A 20,461-nucleotide genomic window follows, 5' to 3' on the forward strand; every position below is an offset into this window, starting at 1 on the left:
GTTTTCTCCATTTGGGCTGACCTTTGCGTCTTTGTTGAGCTGGGATCAAAACATGTGTAAATTGCCCAAATATCCATAGGTATTTTAAATTAGGGGGTCTATTGTATAATGCATAATATAGAGTTTGGTTTATGTTTGAGCACCACAATCTATTGAGGATATGGTTTGCAGCTTGAATGGCCTCTCCCCAAAGACTACTTGGTGCCTCAGAATCTCTTAGCATACTTTTTATGGTTTGAACTACTCCTATTTTTTTCTGTAAGCCCATTTTTGTTTGTGTGTATGGATTTGTGGTTTTATGTTGTATGCCCATCTCTTTAAGACAGTGCTGAAAATTGTTTCCACAAAACTCTCTCTGTTATCAAAAAGGGAAATTAAAGGGAAATTCTCTTTCTATCATGTGTACCCATTGTCTGAATTTCTTAAACGTTTTGCTCTTATTTTTTAGGTTGTAAACCTAGTCACAATTATAAATATGTATCTTGATTTTTTTTTTACTTTCTGGAAAGGGACCAGCTAAATCTACATGTATGACTTTAAAAGGTCTACTGACTTTGATTTTATTCTCTTTTGTAACAGGGAAATACTTTATTTTTGCTTGTTTACAAACAGCACAATCTAAAAACTTATCACATTTTAATATCTTTAACTTAGGGCAAACTTTTGCCAATTGTTCCAACCCACGAAAACGTATGTGTCCTACTCTATGTAGATAATGAGCACAAGAATCATGTAAAGGTACATTTAGATTGTTGGTTACAGTCACATCATGGTGAGTGGCTCTAGAATCCGGGACCCACTTGTCCCTTTTATGGAACTTCACCATTGGCCGCCATGAAGATCCGATAGGTGGTGGTTGTTAATGTTTCATCTCTTCCTTTCCCACGGGAGCCTCTGGCCCCCCTCCCTCCGGTAGCCTTTTACTGTTTACTGACCAGAAGAGGGTCAAACAGCCTGATTATAAAGGGAGTTATGTTTACTTGTCCACTAAATTCTTAAAATCTACTCAACTGTATCATAAATTGACAAAAATATGGTGGTCCCTTTTCAGGTGGTTCAGGTGTTGGACACAGTGGCTGTTTGTCTTGACTGGTCCCACAACTTTAAAAGAATACATCCCATTTTCCATTGTAGCCTGTTAAAACCTGCTTGCATCTCATCTTGATGGAGGAAAAAAAGAAGATAACCTATGTCCCATTATGGTCAAAACAGACACATTATGAGGTCCAGGCTTTGTTGTATTTGTGTCAACATTGTTAAGGTTCTTGGTTTTTTTTAATAAAACATTTTTAAATATTGTCTAATATTCGTTCCATCTGTACTATTACAAGGATTGTGTAATAAATGTGAGTTTGACGTCATTCCTCACATACTTTCCTCATTTCACATTTAATCTAGTTTGTTTTAAAAATTGGGTTCTTTCAAACCAGGTGGACATCTTCATTTAGTCAGCAAATAATAGATAGAAAGGATCCCGTTACATGTATGGAAAATACACTAATTGGGAGAAGTGGTTAATTTCTAAGCAATGAAATCATTAGCTGTTTAAAGTGAGGAGGCTTGAGCATAAATGTTGAAGTCCCACAAGACAATTGGTTTGAAAGAAAAAAGCCTCACCTGTAGAGCCACTTCTGTAAGGTTAGAAGATAAACATTTGGGTCATGGTATGAAACAAAAAAATCCAGATCTTGTCTTTTTACCACTCCAATACATGAATATAATTCAAATTATCTGCTTTGAACTGGATTATATGAGTCTACACTGACACATAATCCAGTTCAAAAATGGATTTTATATGGCAGTATGGATGGGGCCTAGATATACAGATTCATTAGAGATCACTCTGGTTCCTAACATCCTGCTGGTTCCTGTCCTTAAATACCTGAAAGGCATTAGATGGCTATCTACCTCACTGTCCACATGTTTTCTCATTGCACAAACCAGTTCAGCTTCTTTATCCAGGATCAAGGAGTACTGGCAGAGACAGGTGTACTTTGCAACTTGTTACAGTGGTCCAAAATTGCCCCAATATTATTATTATTATTATTATTATTATTAAACTTTATTTGTACCCCGCTAGCATCTCCCAAAGGACTCGATGCGGCTTACAAAGTCCAAGGCCTCAACACAACAACAGCAAACAATAACAATACAATACAAAGCAAAAATTAAAACATAAGCAATGACAAAAACATTACACTATTACACATTAAAAACAGGGCCGGGCCAGTGATGGGTACAGGTTAAAAAGTGCTGGATGTGATGGTGGTATGTTGGAATTCTGGGCAAGTGCAATGTGCAGAGAATCTTAACTCTAATAAAGTGCTTCTGGGACATGGTGCTGGGGGTTATCCTATTCTGGGAAGGCACATCGGAATAGCCAGGTCTTCAAGTTCTTCCTAAAGACTGCCAACGTGGGTGCTAGTCTAATGTCTTTGGGGAGGGTGTTCCAGAGTCAGGGGGCAACCACAGAGAAGGCCCTGTCCCATGTCCCCATCAAACGCGCCTGTGACGCAGGTGGGATCGCGAACAGGGCCTCTCCGGATGAACGAAGGGAGCATGTGGATTCATAAACGGAGATGCGGTCACGCAGGTAGGCAGGTCCCAAACCGTTCAGGGCTTTGTAGGTAAGCACCTGCACCTTGAATTGGGTTCGGTAGGTAAACGGCAGCCAATGGAGCTCCTTAAACAGGAGGGTTGACCTCTCTCTGTAAGGCGCGCCAGTTAACATCCTGGCTGCTGCCCGTTGGACCAGTTGGAATTTCCAAGCCATTTTCAAGGGCAGCCCCACGTAGAGCGCATTACAGTAACCCAATCTAGAGGTCACCAAGGCATGGACCACCCCAGCCAAATCAACCTTTGCGAGGTACGGTCGCAGCTGGCGCACAAGTCTTAGTTATACAAAAGCCCTCCCGGACACCGCCGACGCCTCAGCCTCAAACGTAAGTGATGAATCCATAAGGACTCCCAAGCTGAGGACCTGTGACTTCAGGGGGAGTGTAACCCCATCCAACACAGGTTGCCACCCTAAACCCCAATCTGGTTTATGATTGACCAGGAGAACCTCTGTCTTGTTGGGATTGATCTTCAGCTTGTTCTTCCTCATCCAGATAGCCACAGCGGCCAGGCACTCGTCCAGCACTCGAGGGGCCTCCTTGGAATTAGGTGGAAATGAGTAGTAGAGTTGTGTGTCATCTGTGTAGAGATGGCACCTAACTCCAAAACTCTGGATGACCTCTCCCATAGGTTTCATGTAGATGTTAAAAAGCATGGGAGACAAAATAGAGCTTTGCTGGACCCCACAGGTCAAAGGTCAGGGGTCCGAGCAGGCGTCTCCCAGTTTCACCATCTGGGATCGACCCTCCAGGAAGGACCGAAGCCATGACAAAACCGTGCCCCCAAGACCCATTCCAGAGAGTCGTCCCAGAAGGATACCATGATCGATGGTATCGAAAGCCGCTGAGATGTCCAAGAGAACCAACAGAGTCACACTCCCCCTGTCCAGCTCTCTACGGAGGTCATCCACCAAGGCGACCAAGACCGTCTCGGTGCCGTGGCCAGGCCTGAAAACAGACTGTGACTGATCTAGGTAGTTGTTGTCATCTAGAAAACCCTGGAGCTGGGAGGCGACCACCCACTCCAGCAACTTGCTCAAGAAAGGGAGTTTGGAGTTTGGTCTGAAGTTGTTCAGCACCGTGGAGTCAAGGGAGACCTTTTTGAGGAGTGGACAAACCACCGCCTTTTTCAGTTGGGATGGAAAAACCCCCTGCTCCAGTGATGCATTAATGATCAACACAAACCAATCTACCAACCCCTCCCTGGCCGATTTAATTAGCCAAGACGGGCAAGGGTCTGGAGCCGACGTGGTCGCCCTCACAGCACCAAGGACCTCCTCCACGGTCTCAGGAAGAACAAGCCTAAAAGAATTCCACAAAGTTGGACAAGCAGATGCCTCAATCACCTCTCCTGGAACTGTGGTGAAATTGGAGTCCAGCTCAAGACGTATTTGAGCAACTTTGTCTGCAAAATGGTGTGTGAACTCACGACACCGAGTTGCTGGGCCATCGAAGGTCTCCTCCACCACAAGTGGGTGAAGGAGTTCCCCGACAAACTGAAACAATTCCAATGATCTATTTGCTGCAGATGTTATACGGATAGTCGTGAAAGACTCCCTGGCTACCTGTATAGCTACGGTATACGCCTTAAGAGAGGCTTTAGCCCGTGCTTGATCAGACATGTCTCGAGATTTCCTCCATTTGTGCTCTAGCCCCCTGTGTCCAGGTTGGTTGATCAGGTGCTCTGCTAGGGCTGACTTCTCTGGTTGAATGACCGTATTTTCTGGCGTACTAGACGGCTTTTTAACCCTGGAAAATCCTCTCAGAAGTCGGGGGTTGTCTAATATGTCGGATATAAAATTTATTATATCAAATATTTTGGAAGGGATGAGTAAATGTTGCTTAAAGGGTGGGTGCTTACTTTGGCAAGGGTGCCAAGCAAAAGCCTCAAGTCTTCCTGGTGGCTTCTCCTCCTCCTCATCTCCATCGCCCAGTGGCTCCCTCACATCACCTCCTCCTCCTCTTCCACCGAGGCAGGCATGGGGTGGAGGAGCCCTTCAGGGAGACTGAAGCCCGACAGAGGGAGCCAAGCAGTGCAGGATGGGTGCAGCAGCTTTGAGTGTCCTGCTCCAGCAGGAGGGCAGCTGCCCACCTCCTCCACCCTCAGTGTCCAGAGCAGCATGGCCTGAGGAGGAGGAGGGAGGGGGAGGAGGAGGAGGGCAGAAGGAGGGAGCACATGGGGAGGAGGAGTGGCAAGCCGCATTGCTATGGAGACCGCTGGGCTGTCCCACCACCACCAGTCTAGTGGCTCTGCCTCACCATGAGTCTCCGGCAGAAGAGGACCCTTAAGCCTGGAGCAAAGAAAGCTCTCCTCCTCCTCAGTTGTGACAGAAGGAGGAGGAGAAGGGAAGGAAGGAAGGAAAGGAAGAAGGAAGGAAGGAAGGAAGGAAGGAAGGAAGGAAGGAAGGAAGGAAGGAGGAGGAGAGCAGAGCGAGGGAGGGAGGGCGCAGGGAGGAGGAGCAACAAGCTGCATTGCCATGGGGACCGCTGGGTTGTCCCCGCCGCCGCCAGCCTATGCTGGCTTTCCCTTGCCATGAGCCTCCGGCAGAAGATGACCCTCAAGCCTGGAGAGAAGAAAGCTCTCTCAAGCTACTACAAAAAAGAGGAGTGGTCTTATATGGCGAGTATATCCTAAACACTCAGTTTTAGATGGAAACGTTGGGGGTAATTTTATACCCCCAGTCATCTACTATGCTGGAAAATATGGTAGTCTACAGTGCCTTTCATGAGCCTTGATTCGTGTTTGGGCGCTGCATTTGGTGGTCCCTATGTAGACTTGTCCACAACTGCATGGTACACGGGAGACTCCTGCAGAGGTGAGAGGATCCCTTTTGTCCTCTGCTGAAAGTAGCATTTGTTGGATTTCTTATTGGGTCTGTACATAGTTTGTAGGTTGTGTTTCTTCATCAGCTTCCGTATGCGGTCAGTGGTTCTCTTGATGTATAGACAAAGATCCACCCAGAGGAAAAGTGGCCTTACCATACATCAAGGGACCAAACATGAATCAAGGAACATGACTGTAGCCTAATTCCACCAGAGAAGTCAGCCATGGTAGAGTACCTGATCAACCAACTTGGACACAACATATTAGTTGAGAACACAGAACTGCTGGACCACCCTAGCAACCACCATGTCAGATTACACAGAGAAGCCACTGAAACCCACAAGCATGTGGCCAATTTCAACAGAAAGAAGGAAACCATGAAAATGAACAAAATCTGGCTACCAGTATTTAAAAAACTCTAAAATCAGGACAATAAATAAAGAGCAACACTAAAAAAAAGCAAGGGAATTCCAGACAAGAATCAATCAGGGTCAGCTAATACCTCCCAACAAACGATCCCCCAGGCAGCAATCAGCCAGGTTTTGAAGCTACAAGGCCATTAAATGCTAATCAAGGTGGTCAATCACAACATTCATACTTGTCTCAAACAGACAAGAGCTCTTTCTCCCATCCTGGACATTCTACAGATATATAAACCTCACTTGTCTAGTTTCCAAGAGACCTCACAACATCTGAGGATGCCTACCATAGATGTGGGCAAAAACATCAGGAGAAAATGCTTTGGAAACATGGCCATACAGCCCGGAAAACTCACAACTCATTAAGCATTATTTTAAAGGAAGGAGTTGTCTGCAGCCTTCCTCTGTGGCCTAGCAACCATTATTGGAGGCCACATGATCTCCCCCCCCCCCCCCCCCAGATAGGAAGCCTTTCGGATTTCCTTGTTCTTCCAGTTAACTTTCCATGGATTATAGCTTTACTCAAGATCATTGTTTCAAAGCATCGGCAGCCCAATCAAACATACTTCATCTCCTGGCTTCTTAATTATACAAATATGGCAATGACCGCCACTTTTCCCTTTGAAGGAGAAGCTGTAACTCATGCCATTGCCATTCCCTCCAAAGAACTAAGTTTGGAGATGGGGAGGGAAGATGTCATTCTGCCAAGATCCAAGAATGTAGCTGAGGAATATATTACACAAACACATGCATTGCTTTAGTGCCAATAAACTCAGATGTGCAAAGTGATGAATGTGGTGTTTCACAGGGAACAAATGTAACAGTTCAGATCACAGTCCATATGGCAGGGATGGCTTCAAAGCAAAAGGTCAAAAGCTCAGAAATAGCTGTGCAAGATGAGTCCACCCAAGGCTTCTCCCTGTTCTTCCCTCCCTTGCATCACGCCAGATGGGCTCTCAGCAAGATGTGGGATGAAGGCTCCAGCTGGAGCTGAAATCATGAAGAGGCAGCTCTCTCTGCTTTGCTCCTAAAAGGAAAGAGACCAAGGCTGTTTCTACAGCAGGCCTTTTCCCCATGCTCTTGTTCACTCTTGTTTTGACTCTCCTCCCTATCTTGGAGAAACTGATTATGTGATATTATTTTTAAAAAAGTCTTCTACAACAAAGCAAGAGATCATATTAATCTTGGTGCAAGAACAATATTTAGGGACAGAAACTGGATTCAAACTTGCAAAATAATTAATCATTTTCCTAAATCTTGAAATTGTTGGGAGACATGTTTGCAAAGTGAAGGAACTTCTTTTCACGGGTCTCTGGGGAAGACAGAAAGAGCAGAATATGGGGAGAGGACAAAGAGATCCACCAAAATCTATGCCTGGTGCCCTTTCACTGTTGACCTACCACTTCATCACACAGGCAAACTTACCCATCATAGGACACTTTCAGCACAGCTCAGGGACTGAGCCTAATGGATCCCGTCAAACGACACACAGCTACTTCTGGAGGGGGGCCATCTCCAAACTGTGCAGAAAACATCTTACAATGGAGCAACAAGAACATGAGGAGCTTCCTGTGTTCTCATTGCCAGGAACAGGGCCATCTGCCCTCCATCCTATTCAGTCTGCCTATTACACAGAGAATTACAACCTCATCACACAAGCAAATTTGCCTGTCCTACGACACTTTCACCTCCGTTCAGGAATGGAACCCACCAGATCCCATCAAATGATGAACATCTACTTCCAGCAGGGCTCTGACCCAGAACAGAGGTTAAAGTGTTGAGGCAACAAGAACTTCCTGCGTTATCATTGAGAAGAATGGGGGGGGGGGGGGAGGGAGCCAGATGATGGCTCTTCACCCTGTGGGATAAGTAAGGATGAAGTGGAGCGTGGGGTGATAGGTTCCCCATGCTGCCCGCCACAATGCATGGCGAATCCCCCTGCTATTGCCCACCATGTGAACTTCAATGTGATAAAGTCCTCCACACCTCCTGGCAAAGACATTTAACAATCCTGCATTCACTCAATCACTCATATAGGAGAATGAGACAGGGAAGGTAGGGAAAACCATTCAATGGAAGTACAGATGGGTTAGAATATTGACAGGAAAAGAAGAAAGGTGATAGGTTGATAGATTTATGCTGAAATACCTATATCCATATGCATGCCCGGAAGAAAAACAAAACACAGACAACCACTCTGGTTTTGAGATTGAGGCCCCTTCCACACAGCTGTATAAAATCCACATTATATGGCAGTGTGGACTGAGATAGCCCAGTTCAAAACAGATATTGTGAATTGTCTGCCTTGATATTTTGCCCTGAGGCCCCTTCTACACTGCCCTATATTCCAGGAGCTTATCCCAGATTATCTCCTGGGAAATAGGGGCAGTGTGGATGGGGTCCTAAAGTAATCTGATACAGGGAACATGTGAAGATGCCAGCAATTCCCCCTTTGAACTGAGGTGACTTCAGGAAGTCTGGCATTCAAGGCCAATTAGATTTGGGATTAAAATGAATGAATGAAACTCATTCATTGGTTAAACTGGGCGAAGATACTGCATACTACCCTTCTACATTGCCATATAATCCAGATTATCAAAGCAGATAATCCACATTATCTGCTTTTAACTGGTTTATATGAGTCTACACTGCCATATAATCCAGTTCAAAGCAGATAATCTGGATTTTACATGGCAGTGTAGATAGGACCTGAGGCTGGGATATAGACTTTCTGTGGATTCACCCTTAATTGCAGTTCAAGACTTGTTCCATGGCATTTTTTCACAGGAAACTGTTTTTCCTGCAGAAGAAATGTAATTTTGTGCACAAGAAATGATGTTTTCTGTGCAAACATCATTTTATACGGACTAGATCATCAACTGTGAAGGTTCTCATTTTTTTAAAAAAAATTGAATATTGTTGAATATTTATTCAATCTGTACTATTAAAAAGATTGTGTAATAAATGTGACTTTGCCATAATTCCTCACATACTTGCCTCACTTCACATTTAATCTAGTTTGTTTTAAAAAGTCATGTGGGACTGAGAGGTTTAACATCTGGTTAAGAGCAAAGACAAACTATATAAAATTAACAAGATGTCAGGGTACATGAGTTGCCAGCACAAGCTCAGCACACAGATATGAAGGGAGGGATACCTTGAGCTTCATCTTTAACATCCTTTCAGACTAGTTGTGCAAAAGCTAAAATCTGAACAAAGTTCAAAGCTTTGCATAAATTTGGAATGATATTTTTGAAATACCATTAGCTTCATCTTTAATATCCTTTGAGACCAGTTGTGCAAAGGCTAAAATTTGAACAATGTTCAAAGCTTTGCATATATTTGGAATAATAAGTGAACAATTTGTTAGGGACTGCAAGACAAAAGAGCTTAGAAAATATGAGAATCCAGCTGAATATTATTTGTGCTAGAACCAGCTTTCCAGGAGAGTGGTGCAAAACTGTTGACCTCCATAACTGGTAAAAATCAAATACTTTGAGGCCCTTCCTGTCTCACTAAATCAGTGGTTCCCAGGTGCCTTGGCCTACAATCCCAGAAATCCCAGCCAGTTTACCAGTTAGGATTTCTGGGAGTTGAAGGCCAAAACACTAGGCCTGGGTAACAACGCAAAAATTTGTTTCTAAAATCGATTTGTATTTGGGGTTTTTTTTTGTTTCGATATTTAAAATAATTACAAAATTTTCCTTTTAAAAAGTTCGATATTTACGAAATTTCGTAAATGGTAAAAAATTAACGAATCGATTTCCGAAACAATAACGAATCGATTCGTTAATGGCGGACGCGACCGCGAAATACGCTAAAAAACCTCCAAAAACTTCTGAAGCTTTCCTCTCCCTCTGTTCTTGACTGTTGGTGTGATATTATAATTTTTTTTCACTAATTAAACCATAAAACTGGCCCAGACATGCGGAAATAATAACGAAACGACCTCAGAACAATAACGAAACGAATACAATAACGAAATACAAAGCATTTACAAAACGTGTTTAAAAATTCATTTTTTAAATGATTGCTCCAGAATGGTTCGTTATCGTTTTGTAATTGGAAAAATTAACGAATTATTAACGAATTACGAATTAACAAAATGAAACCGCCCAGGCCTACAAAACACCTGGAGATCCAAAGGTTGAGAACCACCACACTAAATCATACCACACCACAGACATGTGATAATCAGGTTTAGCCATTTGTTCAAATGGAAGCCTTCCTCCTGTTGAATTGTTGCATGAAAGGATATTTAGTAGTCAGATAAAATCAGAGGGAGGTGGAAAAGAAGAATAGAAAAAAGAAATAAAAAGAAGGAGAGGTGCAGTGAGAGAAGCAAAAGGAAAGAAACAAGAAGAAAGAAGGGATAAAGAAAAGGTGGGAACTACGCAACTGTCAGATAATTCTGTCTATGTTCACCTTTGACTTCACCCGTGAACATCCTGTTTTGTGGTCCCAACTATGTTTCTCTACAAGAAAATGTGGTCCTCAATATAAAAGCATTTCCCCAACACTGCTCTAATGTTTCAGTTGGGTTGAAGGGGCTGGGGTTAGACCCGAGACCATTTGCATGTGAAGTATTTATCATCACCCCTCCCCATTTGTGAGGAATACATTTAGGCTGAATACAGATTCTGGCTTCAACATATTCTTGGTCTGATGTAGCAATGTTCTTCTTAGGTTCTTAACTGAAGTTTGTATTGCAATGTGGATGTTAAATAGATACTACTGTTCTCTAAGTGGTTCCTATCTCAATACCCCCTCGATGGACTGTCACCTTGTCATGGTGAGGGGGCTTGTGTGTTCCGATGAACCTGTAGGCACAACAACTGGAGTCGTGCACTCCCAGGAGTGGCCGCGGGGGAGTTTCCAGACCAAGCACAGTCCGAAGACCCAAAGACCTCAACGGCGGAGCAGGCGGAGGATAACATGGTACATGTTACAACAGCTGCGAAGGCGGAAGAAGGCTGCAACAGACTGAGAAGCCACGGTCACTGTGTTAAACTACATCACCAGTGGAACCTCACTCTGTGAAGTCTGTGTGTTGATCAGTTGTACACTGACCTCCACACATTAAAAAAACCCAAGCACAGGCATCTTCCAAAGAAAATAAAAACAAACCAACCAAAGTCCCATGGCGATCAGCGAGTGGCGACGGGGGCAGGACTGTGAAATCTGGAAGCCCCTAGTCACAGACTGGCACATGGGCGGTGGGTACGGACTCAGTCGTTCTACCTCAAGGTCCGAGGCAGTTGAGTAGTTCGGCAGCTGTATCTGCGACTGAGCAGCCCTTTTGAGGACCCACTCTGCTCACCCCACATGGGGAGGGGGCTAAAAAAGGTGCCCTAAACATAGTCTGCCTCACTTATCCCTGACTGGACTGCCGTGTCCAGTGGGGTCACCACCCTGCGGCCAAAAAAGGAAAATGAACTTAAGAAGATGCAGAGCACGAATAGGGCTCCACAGCCACATACGGACCCACAAGGAAATCCATAATGGAAGACCATCTTACTTGTCCAATGAGGGATCGCCTAAGTAAGTAAGTAAGTATCTCAATAAAGAAATTCATCAAAGAAGCAAATTTTGTTTGTAGATCTCACTTTGCTTACAACCTCAACACATGTGAAAAATAAGCATCTTAGGATGCTTCTACCTCAGTTTACTCAAAAAGCCCCATGCCACCCATCAGATGACATTGGCTCCATGGGCGAAAAGCAATGGCAATATGGCAGGACGCTGCACCATCAACATGGTATTCTCCCTGTGTTCCATTAGGAACAACAAGGCTACTATGGGATTGAGCCACATGGCGAAGCTTCCCCATGTGTGATGGGGAAGCATCAGCTGCCAGCTGGGGCGCTGGGATTGTCCCGCTGCCACCCCAAATTGCCACATAGGCTGGTGAATCACAATACTGGATGTCATTCATGTGATGAGGTCATTAAACTAGCAATCAAGTTCTGTGCTGTCCTTTCCAACTCCCACTGAAGTTGACAAGATTAAATATATGAGTATGTGAAATGAAACTATAGGGAGTCCTTGAGTTACAAACATCCAACATACAAAGAACTCATAGTTAAGAACAGGGGTGAGACAACAGGAAGTGAGAGAAATCTAACCCTCAGAAGGGAAATTGACTCCTGGAAGACTTATTATCATAGGGAAAAGGTGCCACCACTGAAGCTTTATCACTGATCTTTGTTTCCACAACAATATTTTTTTTTCAAAATCCAATTCTCATAGGGACAGAAAGTGAGGCGAAATCTTCTGAACAGGGGCACAGCAGAAAAACAAACAACACAGGGATGAACCCCTTTCCAAGCTATCCAAAGCACTCTCTCTCTCTCTCTCTCTCTCTCTCTACACACACACACATCACCCAGTGGGCAAAGTTAAGAACAGAGAGCTAGCCAATCCCAAACTGTTTCCCATCCCAAATAATCTGGATAGCCTTGGTAGCAATCTACCTGGGCTGAAATAATGATAACAACAACAACAACAACAACAACAACAACAACAACAACAAATAACTGTATTTATACCCCGCCACTATCTCCCCAATAGGGAACTCGGGTGGCTAACATGAGGCCAAGGCCTTCTACAAATACAAAATGATAAAATCCTAAAATGATAAAATCCTGCGTGAGGTAGGAGTAGGAGATATGCAAATGAGGGGGGCCCAAGAAAATGAGACAGTGGGGACAGGCTTTCGGTTTAGTATGGGGGAAGGTGCATTATAGGGGGAACACTATAGATGCAGCAACACAATTGGTGTGGAGGGTCACTCTTTAAAGGCACATAAAAAAAGCCAGGTTTTCAAATAATAACAACAACAACAGGAGTAGGAGATATGCAAATGAGGGGGGCCCAAGAAAATGAGACAGTGGGGACAGGCTTTCGGTTTAGTATGGGGGAAGGTGCGTTATAGGGGGAACACTATAGATGCAGCAACACAATTGGTGTGGAGGGTCACTCTTTAAAGGCACATAAAAAAAGCCAGGTTTTCAAATAACAACAACAACAACAACAACAACAACAACAACAAATAACTGTATTTATACCCCGCCACTATCTCCCCAATAGGGAACTCGGGTGGCTAACATGAGGCCAAGGCCTTCTACAAATACAATCCAACACAGTAAATTACAAATACAGAAACAAATACATGAATAAATAAAATACAATAAAATTACAATAACAAAATAAAACAGTAAAACAAATTCACACAATATAAAATCAGATAGGATGGGCAGGCCAAATGGACAAGATAAAATGATAAAATCCTGCGTGAGGTAGGAGTAGGAGATATGCAAATGAGGGGGGCCCAAGAAAATGAGACAGTGGGGACAGGCTTTCGGTTTAGTATGGGGGAAGGTGCGTTATAGGGGGAACACTATAGATGCAGCAACACAATTGGTGTGGAGGGTCACTCTTTAAAGGCACATAAAAAAAGCCAGGTTTTCAAATTTTTCTGGAAGTCTGCTAAGGAGAGGACTTGCCTAATCTCACCAGGTAGTGAGTTCCAAAGACGGGGAGCCACAGCGGAGAAGGCTCTCTCCCTCGTTCCCACTAATCTTGTCTGTGATAGAGGGAGAGATGAGAGGAGAACCTTCCCGGAGGATCGGAGAGGTCGTGCAGATTGGTGGCAGGAGATGCGGTCATGAAGATAGGCGGGTCCCAAACCATTCAGGGCTTTAAAGGTGATAACCTGTACCTTGAATTGGGATCAGAAGATAAACGACAGCCAATGGAGCTCCTTAAACCAGGGGGTTGACCGCTCCCTGTAATTCACCCGTTAACAATCTGGCTGCCACACATTGGACCAATTGAAGTTTCTGGGCTGTCTTCAAGGGAAACCCCATGTAGAGTGCATTGCAATAATCCAATCTAGAGGTAACTAAGGCATGGACCACCATGGTCAAATCAGACTTCACGAGGTATGGTTGCAGCTGGCGCACTAGTTTTAATTGTGCAAAGGCCCTTCCAGCCACTGTACTGGACAATTACAGACCAGTCTCCAACCTCCTATTTTTAGGTAAGGCTCTGGGGCATGTGGTGGCTTTGGAACTCCAAGGGTTCCTGGATGAAACAGATTATCTAGATCCATTTCAGTCTGGTTTCAGGCTTGGTTATGGGATAGAGACAGCTTTGGTCACCTTGGTGGATGACCTGTGGAGGGAACTAGATAGGAGGAATGTGTTGATTCTCCTAGACCTTTCAGCAGCTTTTCAATTGACCATATCACTCCTTTTCACTTAATTCCAAGAAGGCAGATCATGTGCTAAATTGGTGACCTGCAGCTGTAATAGACTGGATGAGGGCAGATAAATTGAAGCTTAATCCAGACAAGACAGAAGTGCTCCTAGTCAGTTGTAAGACAGATCTGGGAATAGGAAGTCAGCCTGTGTTAGATGGGGTTACACTCACCCTGAAAGTGCAGGTTCGCAGTTTGGGAGTACTCCTGGATTCAGCTCTGAACCTAGAGGCCAAGGTATCAGCAGTGACCAGGAGTGCACTGTTTATTTCTTTCTTTCTCACATTTGTACCCCACCCTTCTCACCCGAAGGGGACTCGAGGTGACTTCACATCAGGCAGCAATTTGATGCTGACAACATACAATTCCAAAAATAACAATTGCAGTTAAAACCGCATAATTAAAACATCAATTATTAAAACATCACACAAGTTCAAATCATAGTCCAAGGTCTTTCCATTCATCAGTCACATTAAAATTACTCTCATTGCATTGTTATAATTACTGTAATTACAACTGCAGTTAAAGCTAGTGCACCGATGGAGAAGTCAGATCTGGCCACTGTGGTACATGCCTTGGTTACATCCTGGTAGGACTACTGTAATGCGCTCTACCTTTGAAAAGTGTTCAGAGAATTCAGTTGGTCCAAAGTTAGCAGCCAGGCTGCTAACTGGAGCTTGCTACAGGGAGCATATGACTCCTCTGTTGCAACAGCTCCACTGGCTGCCAACACTTTTCTGAGCACAATTCAAAGTGCTGGTTTTGACCTACAAAGCCCAGCATGGTTCTAGTCCAGGTTATCTGAAGGACCACATCTTTTTCTATGAACCTGGGAGACACCTACGATCTACAGAGCAGGGCCTTCTCTTGGTTTCACCACCCATTCAAGCACACTTGGTGGGAATACAGGAGAGGGTCTTTTCGGTGGCTGTTCCCAGGCTGTGCACTCTCTCCCAAGAGAAACCAGAATGGCCCCATTCCACAAGCAGGTCAAGATTTCCCTGTGTCAACAGGCTTTTGGGTGGGTGGGACTGGAGGGGATATGAGTTTAAAGGCCATTTTAATGTATGTTTATGCCACACTGTTATTATTATTATTATTTAAATGTATTGCTCTTTTTAAACAGTTTAGTGTGGATAGATGTTAGCCGGCTTGAGTCCCCATGGGGAGAAAGGAGGGATATAAATGATGATGATGATGATAACACACACACAAACACACACACACACACACACACAGAGAGAGAGAGAGAGAGAGATGTACCTGTTAAAAAGTACCTGTTCCAACTTACAAACAAATGCAGCTTAAGAACAAACCTATGGAACTATCTTGTTTATAACTTGGGGACTGCCTGCATTTCATTCTCCTTAGTGGAGATACAGGGAAAAAAGTTCTCATTCAATGCCTAGCGTGTGTCACTTCAGCTTGGCAATTGGGTGGCCTCACTTTTGCTGCCATCTGCTGGAGTCCTGATAGTCTACAACCATATCACAATCAAAAATTCATTTTCTAAAGCATGTCCATGAACAAGTGGTGGAAGAGATATCAACAAACACAGAAGGGCTTCTACATTGGCAGAAGGTAGGTAAGTAGATTTTGTTGCTGTCGCACGCTCGCAAGTTGTTTCCTTTTTATGTGGCTTTCTTTGAAATATTTGTTCAAATGAAGTTTTCCATTACCTTCTTTTCAAGCCAAGAGAGTGGGACTTGCCCCAAGTGACCCAGTGGGTTTTCAATATGACTGAGCATAAATTTCAACCCTGGTCTCCCAGAATCCTAATCCAAGTTTCAAACCATTACACCATCCTGGCCCTCAGGGAGGCGGGTAGCCATCTGCCATTAAGACATAGATTGCTGTCACAAGACTTTTGTTCTAGTCCTAAATCATGTGCTTATTTGAACTGGCCTTTTGTGATTATAAAGCATCGAAGTTACATTACCACTCTTTCTGTGATCCTTTCCCTTTGTTCTGTAGAGGAGACCTGGGTTTAATACTTCATTAAAGCTGTTTCTACTCTAGAGGAGACAGGCTGCAGCAATGTGCTCTCTCCTTGTATGCAGCTTTCCATTAAGGCATTTAAGGCATAATTTAAGGCATTAAGGAGGCTTCTTTCCCCCTCCTGCCTTTCTGCTTCAGGTTTAATGCTTCCTTAAAGCTGTTTCTACTTCCTACTCTAGAGGAGACAAGCTGCAGGTGCGCACTCTCTCCCTGCATGCAGCTTTCCAAGGCATTTAAGGAGGCTTCCCACTTCCCAGGAAAGAAAGAGCAGTCAACCTGGAGCTATCTCTCTGGGGTTCCTTTAAAAGGGCCTTTCTTTTCTCGTCAATGATTTGCACTGCAGGTCCTGCCTGAGTAGTGTCCCCCCTTTCTGCTTTGGATTTAATGCTTCCTTAAAGCTGTTTCTACTTTCTACTTTAGAGGAGAGGTAACTAGGTGGTAGTGAGGTTTTCTTTTTGTTTGCTAGGATTACTATTAATAATAATAATAATTATCTTTTAGAAGTATTTTCTGAAGGAGAGGAGGGGATAAGAAAAGCCAAAAGGTTGATTCTCCAAGCCCCCAAATGCGCACGCACCCCACTCACCTGTCTTGCACGTTCCCAATTCCCGGGCAGTTTCACTAAATAAAAAGATTCAAGAAAATAAAGGAAAATCATAAAGATTCAAGAAAGCGGCCAAGCCAAGCAAAAAAATACGCCAGGATGCAACTGTGATGCTGAATAGGGGAGAAGGAGCCGTGATTGGCTGCCACGTGATCCGTCTTTGTCGAAAAAAACATGGTGGCAGTCCCTTGCCATTGCAGCCTTCTGAAGACACTGGACAAGCCTTAAAAATGGGTAAAAACAGATCTATGCTCAAGCCTAGTTGACATCCATTAGTCAATATGAGTACTATACCTTAACTTTTATAAAGAAAAAAGGATCCATCCCCTTCTCGGATTAAAATGGCAAAAGATAAGAACTCTTGTCATATCTAATGAATAGGAATACAGGAGTTGAAGTCCAACAGAGCCATATAAAATGAAAACAGGCCAGATTTTTTTAAAAATGGGGAGACTGGGAGCTTCTGGGACTCTTTAACTGGCACAGTTAGAAGTCCCATTCCCTAATATAAGAAAATGGGGCAGTTTGATGTTTTTTTAAAATGCCCCAACTCAATCAGTACAACCCTTTTACAATCGGAGAACAATCCCTTTTGTTGCAAATGTACTTCTTAAAATCAAGATATGTCAAAGGCATTGCTTAAGAGTAAATTACAGTAAATTATACCCAGATTGTCATTTTTTCACTGAACTCAAGTTGACATCCCTCTATGTTCCATTCTAACTCCAAAGTCTTCTGTTGCTGGCATTAGATTGCCCTACAGATAAAACAACTTAATCAATTCTTCATTAATCTTTGGTGCAAAATGAGGAAGTTGAATCTATGAAATACATCTCCATCTATTCAATTCTATGGGCTTAAAATCTGACTTGACAGCTGTTTTTCACAGACCCAGGGAAGAGGAAATGAATGTTTAATATTTTAAAAAATTATATATATATTCTCAATCTGTTCTGATTTTTAATACTAAATAACCTGCTTTGAGTCATAATATTGGAGGTAAACAGAGATGCAAATGAGTTATTACAGTGGAACTCTCTGCCCCGGAGTGTGGTGGAGGCTCCTTCTTTGGAAGCTTTTAAACAGAGGCTGGATGGCCATCTGTCAGGGGTGATTTGAATGCAATATTCCTGCTTCTTGGCAGGGGGTTGGACTGGATGGCCCATGAGGTCTCTTCCAACTCTTTGATTCTATTATTATTATTATTATTAGTAGTAGTAGTAGTAGTAGTAATAAGGAACCATTTAATTTTTACAGCCTCACACTTTTTTCTACCGACACAAGGTGGATCCTTCCATGCTCTAACACTGCTTTTTTATAGAAAAGGTTTGAGTGCTTCCATTCCAGTATTAGGAAAATTGAAAGCAAACCAGAGAAGGGAGGGTAATCATCTTTTAAATAATAGCAACACTGTCATAAAAGAGAGCTGTATTTGTTTATTCATTCATATTTTGGGGGAAAAATCATTGCTAAGTTTATCTGTTTTATGCTCCTGATGTTTCAATCCAAACTGGTGAGAGGAAAAAGTATATTTGCAAGGGGAAAGCAGGGAACTCCCTCAGAACTCAACGAGTCTTTGTGTGCTGCAACATTTTTAACCAACCGTCCATCCCCGCCCATGCCACTCAGCATCTTAATGTGAAATACAGAACATTAAGATATGGAAAAAATGATTGAACTTTATGGCTGGCTGAGCCACTGAATCACAAGGGAAAAACAGGTTAACAACTTATCCGATCCAGCAGGGAGCTCCTTTGACTTGGCAGTTGTAGAACTTGATTCCACCTCACAACTAGACTTGCTTGCTTTCTGGACCAGTGGAGATCACCAACACTAATGGAAGAGGCCCCACTCAAAGGCATGGCAACATCACAGGGAACACTACACCCTCCCAATTTGGACTGGGCAGCCAAAATAACCAACTCCCTCACTTTTCAGCTGCTTTTAAAATGTCTCAGTTTCTTTCTCCTTCTTTCACGTTCCCCCTTTCCTGAGCTGACTTCAACTGCTACAAATTGAGTTCAAAATGCAAAAGTTGTGTTAACTCATCAGTGAAGGAATATAGAGGAGAGGGTGGAGTCTTGCTCTTCCCAGCAGGCTCAGTCAAAAACAAACATCTCCAGCCTCTCCTTGGGCCCTTCTACATTGACAGATAAAATCCAGATTATCTATTTTGAACTGGATTGTGTGGCAGTATAGAATCATATAATCCAGTTCAAAGCAGATAATGTGGATTATCTGCTTTGATAATCTGGATTATATGGCCACGTAGAACAGTATGGTTTTCCTCATTAATTTTGACCACAACATTATAATGCTTGGTCACCCATGGTCTGGTTTATATCTGCAAAGTTTGGGAGGATATGCAACATCTTTGACTTTCCATAGGGAAGAAGAGTAATTTTTAAACAAAAGGGTATGATCCTAAGGGATCATGTTTTCCTGCAAACACAGTGATGGCAGCCACACACAGCCAACTAATTCTGCTTGGCTTTTTTGGACATCATAACTGGCTAAACAATCTGAAATTGTTAACCCTTCCTGTCTGCTACTGGTTTACACATCATGTCTTGTTTTACAGAGCATTAGATGACATGTTAATCAAACCATTTTGGGTAAGGGTTACTAATTTATAGTGATGCACAAGTACAATAGTGACGAAAGAGCAGCTTGCTCATAGTAAACAAGGATCCTCCCTCTGAGGCCCCAACCTATACTGCATTATATGAGTCTACACTGACCATAAAAGCAGTTTCTAACTTCATGATATGTCATTGTAGATCCAATGTGAGCAACCAGGAGTGGGTATTCCCTTTCCTTGTAAGCACAGATTTATGAGATATTCTGAAGCACCATTCTGCACATTCTAGTGCCATACATTATGGATACCCACTTTCTTGCCTCCAGAATGTTATGCCATCTGTTATGAGCCCCAGCTTCTGTCAACCTAGCATTTCAAAAACATGCAAATGTGAGTAGATTAATAAGAAGCACTCTGGTGGAAAGGTAAGAACGCTCCATGTAGTCATGCCTGCCACATGACTTTGGAGGCGTCTACGGTCAATTCCAGCTCATCAGCTTAGAAATGGGGATGAGCACCACCCCCCAGAGTTGGGCACGACTACACTTAATGCCAAGGGGAAATCTTTACCTTTTTATGATTCCACAACAAACTGGTTTCAGGAAAGGGAAAAGCTGTAAATCACAAGTATTGAACCTCATCACATAGAAGATGGTTTTGAAAGGCAGCAGATTACAGAAGCTGTCTTCATAGACCTATCAGCAGCTTATGATACTGTAAATCATTGCCTTCTCTTGAGAAAAATGTATAATATCACAATGGAGTACCACCTTACTCTCTTCATAGGAAATCTGCTACAAAACAGGAGCTTTTTGTTGAGTTCCAGGTCAAAGAAGCAGATGGCAAAAACAGAAGAATGGTCTGCCTCACTCCTAAGAATTCAGTGGGAATCTCTGAAATCTCTGAGTCTTGCCCTTCCCAGAAACTCAGGGAAAGGAAACTACTACAGCATCTCCTAATCTTCTTTCTCCCCTTGATAACAACTTTAGCCACCTTAAGCATATTCTGATGTGGCTTGGTCTGTGAAATTTTGTAAGCTATGTCAATAAATACAATTAATATGTTTTTAAAGGCCTGTTTACAATTTCTTATAGGATATGATAGGACATTTTTCTAGCCTCTGCTCCAATAAGTCCATCTGTGTACAATTTAGAATAAAA

At 43.1% G+C, this 20,461-nt stretch overlaps 1 protein-coding gene across 3 annotated transcripts in view; it reads right to left on the minus strand.

The window, feature by feature from the left end:
- COL6A3 (collagen type VI alpha 3 chain) overlaps nt 1-20,461 on the minus strand; it is a 147,834-nt gene that overhangs the window by 116,421 nt on the left and 10,952 nt on the right. Inside the window, exon 1 of one of the 3 annotated variants that reach the window (XM_067469959.1) lies at nt 16,703-16,724. The exons of the other annotated variants lie outside the window; for them this stretch is intronic. The gene's annotated coding sequence lies outside the window, so the exon portion shown is untranslated. Of the gene's footprint in view, nt 1-16,702; nt 16,725-20,461 lie in introns of those variants that run through there. 3 annotated transcript variants of the gene reach the window in all.

This window comes from Anolis sagrei, chromosome 1, assembly GCF_037176765.1.
Source record: "Anolis sagrei isolate rAnoSag1 chromosome 1, rAnoSag1.mat, whole genome shotgun sequence".
In the NCBI taxonomy this organism is placed as follows: domain Eukaryota; kingdom Metazoa; phylum Chordata; class Lepidosauria; order Squamata; family Dactyloidae; genus Anolis; species Anolis sagrei.